Source organism: Argiope bruennichi, chromosome X1 (assembly GCF_947563725.1).
Source record: "Argiope bruennichi chromosome X1, qqArgBrue1.1, whole genome shotgun sequence".
Classification (NCBI taxonomy): Eukaryota; Metazoa; Arthropoda; class Arachnida; order Araneae; family Araneidae; genus Argiope; species Argiope bruennichi.
Genome location: NC_079162.1, coordinates 27,940,858 through 27,953,186, shown reverse-complemented (window position 1 = coordinate 27,953,186; position 12,329 = coordinate 27,940,858).

Below are 12,329 nucleotides of genomic sequence, written 5' to 3'. Positions count from 1 at the left end.
AAGACTATTGCGTTTGCCTGTATTGATTCAGAATTTACATTTTCTAATCAGACCCGTATCGACTGAAAATACGGAAAAAAAAAAAAAAAAATATTTGCCTTTAAAGAGTTTGAAATCCAATTTTGAAATGTAATAATAATGTATTGTTCTTAAATTTCTCATTTTTCCTCTTATGTTTTTTTGTATGTAATGTAGTATTTGCATGTAGTTTTTATATTTTACTATGACATGTCATTTTTCAGTTCATTTTTGTTTTAATTTTTTATATATAATGTAATGTGCAGAATGCTCTCTTTTCGAAATTTAATCCGGTGGTAAGAATTATTAATTAAAATCATTAAAGAAACTCATAGATAGTTGTCACCTAAATTTCAGTTTAGTTAGAAATTCTCAAACTAACAATACATTGTACGTATATGAAAATTTATTTAAAATTCTATCAGAGAAACTCTATTTGTATTTGATAATTATTACTCCCAATAATATGTATATGCTATAAATAGTAATATATGTAACAGATATTTATATTAGGAATAGATTATAATAATTTTAATGTTTTGATATTTATTTACTAGCTGATATCCCGGCAGTTCGTCCGAATGAAAATATTTTCACGTCTCTTATTAACAATATAATTGTCACAATACTTTCACTTCACCCCTATTTTTTACCATCTGTATGCAAAAATTTAAATAATAAATTATGCAAATATAACATCAGATCAATTGTTATTGGGTATATGGTGTAAATGATGTATACAAGAAAGAAAAGACATATTTAATAATATAAACTTGGAACACCAGTGTGCGTGCAAAGAAACCCATTAAATATATATATTTTTTATTTGAAAAATACTAGTATACGAAATATTAATAAATTTTATAAAATTATAATAATACTGTACAAAATCTTCTTATCGTACGGGTCATTACTTTTAACTAAAAGCAGATATCGTTTTTCTAGAAAATATCAAACGATTTTAATCGCTTCCCTTGACAATTCTAATGAAAAAATTGCCGAAAAACAACATTTTTTCATGTTTTTGTTAAATATAAAGAACGAAAAAAATAATAAGCAGATTTTTTAATTTTTAAATTTTTTTACAGGTGTGAAAGCATATACAGTTTTTTCATAAGTGTACTCTACCAAGTTATCTGGGGCAAATGAAAGAAAGGACATTTTTTTTCACCATATTCAAAGTCCACATGCACCGCTTTCGTAGCAATTGCTATCTTTTGACTTTTTCACAACGTAACTATCCATATTTAGCCATCAGGCGCCGTACATATAATCAGGCAAAATACATTTCCAATCCCGCAATTCAATGACAAAGCTTGGAAAACTGCCAATCAAAGCAGAATATTTTCATTCTTTTTTAAACTTCAAGCCGAGTAAAAACGTGACAAAACAAATCGTACCGACAAATTCTACTATGCCCCAATTTTCTCTAGATGATCATTAATTGCAATATATAAGAACTCGAAGTAACTTGGGAAAATCCGAGAAGCTGCTAAAACCCGTCAAAAGCTAATTTTTCGTAAGTTATCAACAATTTAAGAAAATGATCCAAAGTTTAAAAGTATTGCGATTGGCAATTTTGAGGCAAACCAATAAAACGTTTTAAAATATATCTAATAATTTCATTCAATAGAAGTAACAGTATTAAAGATTGAGTTTTCCATTCCGCTTTTGTAAACATAGCTTATTATCATTAAATGATTAATCATTCGATTAATTGTTTCGAAACCTTTCTAATGTTTCACAGTATTTGTGAGCAAAGTCTTTTTTCATTAATCTTTTTCAGAACTCATGAGTTCATTTTTGTTTATATAGATTGATTTTCAATTGATTGATAACATTGTAGCGTCCTCATTGTTTCTTGGCAACAAGTAATTTCACTTAGTCAGCCACTGCGTGACGTTATAATTACACGGCAAAAGTAACTATTAGCTTTTTTTTACACTTTGCAATGACGTCAGACTTCTTTTCTTTTGTAAAATGTGCAATGAGTTCCAAAATTAAAAATGAAGAGTGCTGCGTGATCATAATGGGATGAAATATCTCATAAATAGCTATTTTTAGTAATTTTAGTTGGATTTTCTAAAGAATGTTCTTTTGTAAATATTTCAAAAGGGTAAATAATTATTACTAAAAATAACTATCATTATTTAAGCACTATCCTTCTCTTACTTTCGCGTATTCACTTCGTTAAGCTTTCTTTTCTATTTGACCTCAAACTTAAACTTTTCCTAAAAAGGAGGCTGATATGTCTACATACCCTGTGCGATTTTTGAAGTAGTCCGAATTCAGACTTTGCAGACTTTCCCCCGCCTGAAGGTATAGAGAGTACTGCTAGTCCTAAGACGTTATCTTTTAGAATTTCTTGAAAAAAGAAATCTGAAAGATACTTCTAGCATAGAAATCAGATGAAGACACCATAAATCAAATATTTAAGCTGAAGATCTAAAGGTAAAGATGACATCCAGCAATGGCGCCAGAACACAGCCATGCTACACAAAAAAGACACCCTCCAGGAAAACGCCTTGTAGAATATATTAAAACAAAATTCTTACTCTAATATCAGATTCAAACTTTCTTCGTTTCAACGGCATTAAATCAATAGTATTTCCTTTCTTTCCAGAATGTATTAAAACAAAATTCTTACTCTAATATCAGATTCAAACTTTCTTCGTTTCAACAGCATTAAATCAATAGTATTTCATTTCCTTCAGTCTAATGGTAAATTATATTTAGGAAAGGGAGTAATAATGCAAAAATATATTATACCGGAGTGTGGGTCATGTACACTGGAGAACAAATTTGTCATTGCACCCTAACATACAATTATTTCTACTTTATAAAAGCAATTTATTTTTTTATCAGAATAACAAATTTTTATCAGAAAAGAAATACGAACTAATTCAAGTAAAATATACTAAGCCAGAAGTGCGATTTTGAAGCTATTATTAAAACGTTACTTAGGTGAATAAATGGAAGAAAATAGGAAAAAAAAAAAATAGAATATCGGAAGAGTGCCAACCTATGAGTAACTTCTTTTAGAGATTGAATAAGGAAATGAAACGTTACTTTCCCCTTAAATTCACTTTATTTGGCATTTTGGTTCAAGTCTGCTTCCCATGTGAGGATCGTGCTTTTACTTTCCATTGATATTGTTCCGGCGATTCTGACTTGGTGATATTTTTACGATTTGATAATCAAATTTGGCGTCAGATACTTTTTTGAACAACGTGGTACAGATAATTTTTAGAAAGTTTGATTTCTAAATTGATTAGATTATAAAAGGCGGATAATTGCTCTGGAAAAATAGATAACTTGATCTTGTAATTTTAATATAAATAATTCAAATTTTGAGTAAGTTGAAATAAAATCCTAGTATTTAAAATAAAAACACTCATATAATGTACTTCTAATGCACTCATATAATATTCTCATACGTCTCATTTTAAAAAAAGTTTTGGAGAAATATATGAGTGTATTAAAAATAACTACGTGGAATTAAATTCGCCGGAAAATGGCCTCATGCTTAATAAGCACATAAAAAGATAGAAAAGAAGTAAAAAAAAGAGATTTTTATAATTAACATAAATAAAAATAATAAAAAAGGAAACTAATAGAGAAAGGCAATTTTTTTTTATTTAATTTGATTTAAAGATAAAATTTTGCAATAGATTTTACAATTAATTACTGATGTGCAACAGTTTTGAAATTTTATTCATTTGTATGCTGTGGATGGATTATTATTTTATTATTTTCAAAATTAAATGATCAGTTAACTGAATAATTTAATTATACCATTTTGAATAGAATCTGATTATAAATATCTGCGAAAAATCATATAAAAATGATTATAAGGAATATAGGAAAGAAATTCGGAAATTAATTTGGATCTAAAGTTTTAATTAATATTAATAAAAGCTAAAATCAATCAACAATTATTTTTTTTATTAAAAACTGTCCAATTTCAACCAAAGATGCTAAGGATAAAATAGTTTCTTAATTAATTGTTAAATTATATAAAATTAATTTAAAACAAAAACAGACAAAAATGTAAGTGATGCATGTAGCATCACTGCGTTGCAAAGGGTTCAAAAAACAATTAAGATTTTGAATAAAATATTTGTAAAGGCGTTTACGATTCTGAATTATGTTTCATATATTGCTCATATTTATATATATATATATTTATATAGATTTTTCTTAGACAACTGCAATCGAAAAATATTCGTACAAGGTAGGGTTAATATTTTAAAATTTATTATGAGGACGAATAATATAATTCGCATGAATTCGAATTCGAATTCATGATGATTTTTTCGAATGAAATTTTCGGAAAGTTTTACTTGGGTTTTTTTCACTGCTTCTATTGTTTCTATCTCTCTGCATTCCAGAAATATTTCCTTTGATCACTAGAAGCTTTCTAGAATCAGAGAGGGTAGAGACGAGGAGGAGAGATTATTTCCACTCAGTTCCCCCTTTTCCCCGAAGTTTAGTTTATGAGTTTCTGTTATTTATTTTAGGGAAGAGACTGGGGAATTGTAAATAGAGGGGAAGTAATGCTTGAAATTTCTGATCTTAATTGCGCTTTAGGCACTATGTTCCTAGAATGAACTGCAAATATGCAGAGTAAAAAGCAGGAATATTTTAATTATCGAGAGAATAAAGAGATTTTCAATGAAAAATGGGGAGTTATAAGTACTTGTTTAAATCTAAAATAGCTTAAAGTGGCACTATCCTGTTCTTTTGAAATTGTGTTTTAAAAAGAAAAAAGGATTTTTTTTTTATTAGATAAGGAGCTTTTAAATGATTTCTACTTGTAACTCATTTTAGAATAGAAAAATATCTTTGAATCCATTTATTTCAGAGGTTTTGCCATTTATTTCAGAGAGGTTTGCAACGACCTCAGGATTGAAAATAAATATGAAACATTAATTATTCAAATTGACAGGACATTTTACTTAAACAAATTTTAATGGAATCTTTTAAGATGATTGCTACTTCTTTATTCGAAAATGTTAGAGAATCTGAAATAAGAAAGTTTCGTAATATTTAATTTATTGATCCTATATATATATATATATATATATATATATATATATATATATATATATATATATATGTGTGTGTGTGTGTGTGTGTGTGTGTGTGTGTGTGTGTGTGTGTGTGTGTGTGTGTGTATGTAACATGGATCACTAATCAACATTCAAGAAATTCTGTGTTGGATGTTTGTACAGTATTGACTGAGGTACAAAAGAAATGTAGATATCTCCGATGCCTATCCATATATATAAAAAAAGATAAATATCAAGCCATATAAAGAGAGATTCTAATTTCTGATCACACTTCTAAGCAAAAAAGGTTTTTTTTTTTAAAAAAAGAAATCAATAAGAAAATAATAATAATTAAAGAATACAATCATCAGGAAATCTTCCCCAATATCTTTTTCATTTTCATTTTTTTCGGAGATTCTGATATCTTTTGATGCATTACTAATCCACAAGATAACGGGTTTAAATATATTTGATCTTATAAGTGTAGATACAAAGATATAGTTATGAAGGTGAATTTGATAGAAGAGGTAAATGTTATAATTAAGTATTATACATATGGGAAGTCAGATTAAATATGTTATAGCTATATTTAAGTTTTACGGCACGAATTTTTCATTCGCAATTATGAAAATATTCCTCTATGAGTAAGAAATTGAGGAAACATAATTAAAATATTTATTTCATAATCAAATTATTATTAAAATTAAATAATTAAACAAATTATAGTTATTTAATCAAAATTACTTAATAATTGAAAAACTAATTATTTAATCAAAATTTATTTATCAGAAACAGCTTCGCCTCAAACTCAGAAATGTAATAAATAATTTTTTATTCAATTATTGAATTACTAAAAATTAATTCTGAAAAAAAAATTAAGTGATATAAATATAATAGCATTTAAGATCGCTATTGTGTAATTTTTACTGAAAGTATAAAATGGTGAGTTATGCATTTGCTAATTTTTTTTAATTAAATAAAATATTTAGATAAATAAATTTGATATATCACATACCAAAAGCTAAGATTGATTAAAATGCTATATAAATAAAATAAAGTAGCATCATTTCTTTATCGCTCCTTAAATAAATCATATTTTAGAAAAAACAAATTTATTTCAGAAAATATTTGCACAAACAAGTGTTAAATTTCTAATAAAAGTAGCTTTCACTTATGCATACCAAATGGGCAGAAGAAAACACGAAGCAAGTATTAGAAATGAAAGATGAGGCGCGAAAAAAGCAAAAAAGAAGTCAAGTGAAAAAAAAAAGCCCTCCAGAACTCTTTTTTTAATTTTCATGTAAATGCCAATAAAGCTGCGAGAAATAAATTTCTAAACTCACAGTTTGCTTTTTCTCCCTCCCTTTGGGGAAAGGGTAGACATTTTTTATTCTCTGAATAAATTACATTTATTGAATATTGTCAGCTTGATTCTTTATTCATTAAGTTACGAAATTCAAGAAAATCAAAATTTAATGATTTATCAGGAAATCAAAAACGCCAACTATTTTGAATGGGGGAAAAAGAAACAATTGTGTGTTTGTTGTATATGAATAAATGTATTCAACCATCCAATTACCATATGAAATGAAAAGATTCGTTCAAATGAATGTGTTTTAAATAGAAATAGAAATTTTCATGATGATTGTAAAATGTCGCTCTATGGGAAACATATGAAAATTGGAGGAAAGTAGATTAAATCAGAGCACTCCTAGGAAAAAATCATGGGCACGTAGACTTAGTTTAATTTATTTATATTTACACCCCATTTTAAAACAGCATAAAGGTTATTTTGGTTAAGACCACGTAATTTAGTATCGTGATCAGACTGACAAGAATGACTTCTAAGACACCCTCCTCTCCGAACTCCCATACCACACCAACCAGATCCCTTCAAAAAGGAATGCGTCGTTTACCGCTACATATATGCACACACAAAATGATATAGGTAAATAATATAACAAAATGATGTAGCAAATACAAAAAAAAATGTACATAACTTATTGCTTCTTAAATTAACGAAACATTTAAATGGGTTAAAAGAAAAAAAAAGTTTTCTCTAATATAAAAATATTAAATTTCAGGATACCCCTCCCAGAAATGATCAACCCCCCCAGATGCACCTCGAAATGAGGATGAGAAGCTTCCGGCATGGTGGTTGGTTCTCGCCACCCTGTAGGGTACACAAAAAGGTGGGGGTCTGGCTCTTCCCATCTATGACGGGACGTGTTTCCTTAGGGAAGGGTTGTACCGTGGTCGGTGATGGCCCTTAGGACTGAACAACAGTTTCAGCTAGTTTTCGTGCAGCGGCGGTCCGGTCATTCAGTTTTTTATCGGTGTGCCTTTGAGGCGGATCGGAGAGTCTGTGATATGATTTCCCAGAAATGATCATTGTGTTCTGAAGTATGCTCCGGTGAAAAAAAAATAATACATTCTCAGATATAGTTAAACACGCTTAAATCTAAAATTTATCTTGAGGAGCTGAGATTTGATAAACAAATAATAGTTTGATGGGTAAGCGTCCGATTGTTGTGTGTCCCTAGGCGAGTTCCTAGGGTTAATTAATGGTAAAACTAGCTCTGAATTAAATATATAACTAAGGTATAGGAAATATATTTATAAATAAGAAAGAATATTAGAAATGAGTCGCATTAAAATATTAAAGGAATAATAATTTCCTTGTTTTTTTTTTTTTTTTTTTTTTTTTTTTTTTTTTTTTTTTTTACGTGTTAGAGAAGTAAGACTTTGAATGCCTTGAAACCTAGCAATTTCGTAAATTTTTAATTATTTCTTCATTATTCCTTAAAAGAAATTTTGTAAGTTCGTAAGTAATTAGTATTTTAAAGTTCTTAATTTGCCCCAGAACTTATCTGTTGTACAATGAATTTAAATATAATCTAATTTTCTCACTCTTTTATTAATTTTGGAAACCACAGAACTGAAGAGGTAAATTGTATTGTTTATTTAATTTGAAATTTTATCGTTTATTTTTAGAATTTCAAGTGTTGCTTAATGCTTGTTTATTAAAGTCATTTACCTATTGAAATTATTAAAAATATTATTTTTTAATTATAACTTTTATAATTTAATTGTTTAAATCATTTAATATTATCAATAAAGTTTTATTTATTAAAAACTGACATATGTTAAAAATGAACCTTTTTTAAGTTTAAGGTTTAGAAATTATGTTAAAAAAATCTGGATTTCTAATCGTTAATAACAGCTGTGGTTTCTTGTTTGTGTGTGTGTGGTGGTGGTAGTGGGGTAAGAGGTTCGTGACTCATTCATGCCAGAAAAATTTTCATCAAAATAATCCCAACGTTGAGAAATAAATAAGAAAATTAAATAAATATTGATCAACGAGAAATAAAAAATCATCAAAAAATTTTTTTTGCTAATTTTTATAAAATCTTTAAAAAGCACACTTTTTTTAAAAAAATTTTTTATTAAAAAATGTTAAAAAAAATTTGAAAATGAAAATGCCTTGAAAATTTCTGCTCACAATTTTTTTTTATTTGTTAAGAGTTATCTGAATATATTTTTTTTCTCGAATATGTTTTCGGGCTTCTCCTTGAAGTCATGGTGTGTAATTTAGGAAGACATGTCTTATACGTATTCTTTCTTGCTTCGTATAGATTCCGAACTATACGAATAAATGGACGCACTCTTAATACCTCTTATTTTCTCCTTGCCTGTAATAAATAAAATTGGATTATTTGCGCTGTCGATAACGAAAGAATAAATTAATTGCTATACATCCTGTCATTACTACTTATAAAAATCTGGAGGATTGCACTTATCCTTTTATCCATCATGGGTAATCAGGATTATTTACAGAAAAGCACCTAGATTATTATTATGCATTAAAATTTCTGAATTTGTGTTAAAAGATCCGAAGTGAGGTTGCGAATAAAAATATTTTGTTCTCACAAAATTCTGACAGGACTTTTAATATGAATAAATCAAAATAATTGAGAAAATTATGTCCATATAATATCCTTAATAAAAAATTACAGGTTTATCATGAAATAATTCTCTTATGTGAAAATATTTGCAACTAAAAGCACTGAACTGAATGAGTCCAAGTTTTATATTTAGACTTAAATAAAGAGTTTAGGAGATGAATTCGGAGAAAATAAGACGATGCTAAAAGTCATCAATAGGGAAAGTTGTAGTAGCGTTAAAAATAGTAATACATTTGCATTAAATGCCATTAAAATGGATTATGTATTTTTTGCGCACGTGATAGAATCATCATTAATTTACTGCAGAAAATTGCACATTTGAGCATTCCAAGATGTCCAGAGTTGGGTAACAGTGGATTTCAAGACAGAGCCATATTTCTTAAGTTTATAATTTCAAGAAAATCTTGATATTGACAAGGGTTGTTTGGTTGGAATTTTGTGTTTTTTGAATACAAAAGACAAGTTTGGCCATGCTGCGCCAAGCTTACAGAATTGTATGAAACATTTGAATTAAAATGTAAAATATTTTATGTTTTTGCATGTTGATATAAAAAAAATGGTTGACAAAATCAAAAAACTATTAGCTGACAAATAAATTCCAAAGCTATAATAAATAAAAATACAAAATTGCGTTAGGAAGAAAAATTATAAAACGAACTTTAGTTTTTATCTCCCCGAAGTTTAAATACAAAGACTAAAAATATATTGTCAAATAAAACAATCTTAATATTTTCTAAAATAAATATCAATAGGCAAGTTTCCATAACAAATGGTAAAAATATGGAACAAATATATGTAAAAATAATGAGGACAAGATATGTAAAATTTTGTACGTCACTGGAATGATATATTTAAGCTTTTAGACCAAGGCGGTTTGTAAGATTTAGGCCTTGGAGAAGAGGAGAGTTCCAGGTTTGAGACCCGGTTTCAAAGAAAGATTCATCGTGAGTAGGGGTTTGCTGCATGTTGGATGTGACGTCATATTCGCAAACATCCGCTGGTGTGGTGTGGAAGTTTGGAAAGAGAGGATGCTAGCTCAGATGTCGTCCTCTTCATCTAACCGCATTTCAAAATAACAAGGTCAATCCTAAAGTAGCCCTAATGTGTTTTGTCTGTTTCATAACTTTAGGAGTGCTCATTTGAAAATTTGATGGTATTTTTAATAGTTTAATTTTCCGACCCAATAATATTCAACGAATACTTTGATGTTATCTTTGAACAATATTTTGGTCACTTCTTCAGAGAGTTAATAAATGTTTATTGGTATTAGTAGATGCATGTTAGCTAAACAAAAAAAAATTTCATTCTTTTTGTTCATTATATTTAGAAATTCAGTTAATTACTCCTCTAAATAAGTAAAAAAGAAAGACAAAATTTGCACATAAAGAACAGGTTGTTGATAGAAATTCAGATTTTTTCCCTTTCGGTACAAATTTAGAGATAATTAATTTATCGAGAAAGAGAAAAAGAAAATGTTTTTCAATAAATTTAATATTTTTTATTATAGAAATCTAGCTTCTAAAAGCTAAGAAATCTTCTAGAAATCTAATTAATCATAATATTTATAGAGTTTGAAAATATTTCGATACTAAACGTAGCTTGATCACTTGTGTTCGTGTTAATAAAAGAGTATTTATAAGTAATTATGACCATTCCTTTTTTGCCAAAACTTTTTTGAAATGAATCTATTTTAATTCAGAAAAAAAAATGTAGAGAAAAATTATACGACGGTTAAAAAGAACTGTATGTGAAATGAAAGAAATTCATCCGGACAATGGATAGCCTTTTAATATTTTTATAACTGCTGAATTACATCATTCTCGCTAATGATTCTGTCACTTTGTATGATTTTCAGCAGATTTCGAACTAAAACTTATTTATAATAAAAATAATAACTTTGCAAAAATAAATAAATAAAGCATTGACTTTTTGCCGAAAGAATTTTTAAAATTCAGTCATTCAGCTGTCCGAAAAACACTACGTTAGAAAATATAACTTACAATAGAAGAAAATTCCACATAAAATGAAACAGTGATAAATTTTAATATATTTTGTTTTAATCTTAGAAATAAAAGCACCATTCATATATATTTTGAAAAGGGCAAGGAATATATTCCTTATAAAACGTAGCATTTTTTTTACTGGTGAATTAAATCATAAAATTAATTATTTAATAATTTAACGAATTATTTTGTCCTGAATATGCTTCTATCATTTATACTAATCGTTTATAAATGAACATATAAATCGGAAATAATATATTGCCTGAACAACTAAAACGCTTTATTTGTTTCTTGCTTATAAACTTTTGAAAATGAGCTAGTAAATAAATTAAAAGTCTCGCCTGAAGCCGGAAAAGTGCTTCGTAATATTTTTTTTTACCATTATAGACAATCATTTTCTAATAATAATTTTAATACGTTTTGTCAGAATTTTTATAAAAATGATTTGTTTATTAATTAAAATTTAATTAGTAATGAAGTTCTTACTTATTAATGAAGTTGCGATTTAATAATTAAGGATCTTATAAGTAATTTTTTCCAGAAAACGATGCATTCTTTGCAGCATGAATTTTTACAATTCAACTATTCAGTTTTCCTAAACGTTGCTTAAAAAGTCTCAGGATAAAATTTGCGTAAAAAAAAAAGTACGCGTGAAATGAAATGTTGATGAAAATGCAGAATATATTTTTTCCTCCTTTAGCAAAAATAAAAGAGAAAAAGTGTTGATTAGCTGAATAAGTGTTGAAAGGGGGAAAGCAAACACGTCTCTTTAACGTTTTTTTCTCTGCCGAACTGAATCATAAGACTCCGCTTATTTCAATATTTTCATCGAAAATCTTTTTACTCTGAACATTAACTTTTTGGTTATTTATTTATAGTACTAATATTCTCATAAAGGATTACACCTGCCATGCCAAACAATTTTCTTTCTTCTTGAAATTTAAGTGTCCAGCTTTTAATCTAAAAGAATTTCGAAAGAAAATTTGCCTGAAATGAAGCATTGATAAAAATTCGGCATCTATTTTTTTTCCTTTTGAAAAAAAAAAGCGCTTATATTTTAAAAAAAGTATAAAAAAATAATTGCAATCGCTTTGTCCCGGTCTGTCTATTGAGGAGAAATGCATTTTACTTAATGACAACAATCCGAACCATCGCGCGGGGAGAGAAACCGAAATTTGTTGGAAGGTTTGGCATTTAAAAGCCTATCTGTTTGCCGGGCTGGGGTCGTCACATCCCCTCTCCACAGAGAAAGCTATCTGTTATAAAAATAAAAATAATAATACTAAAAAATA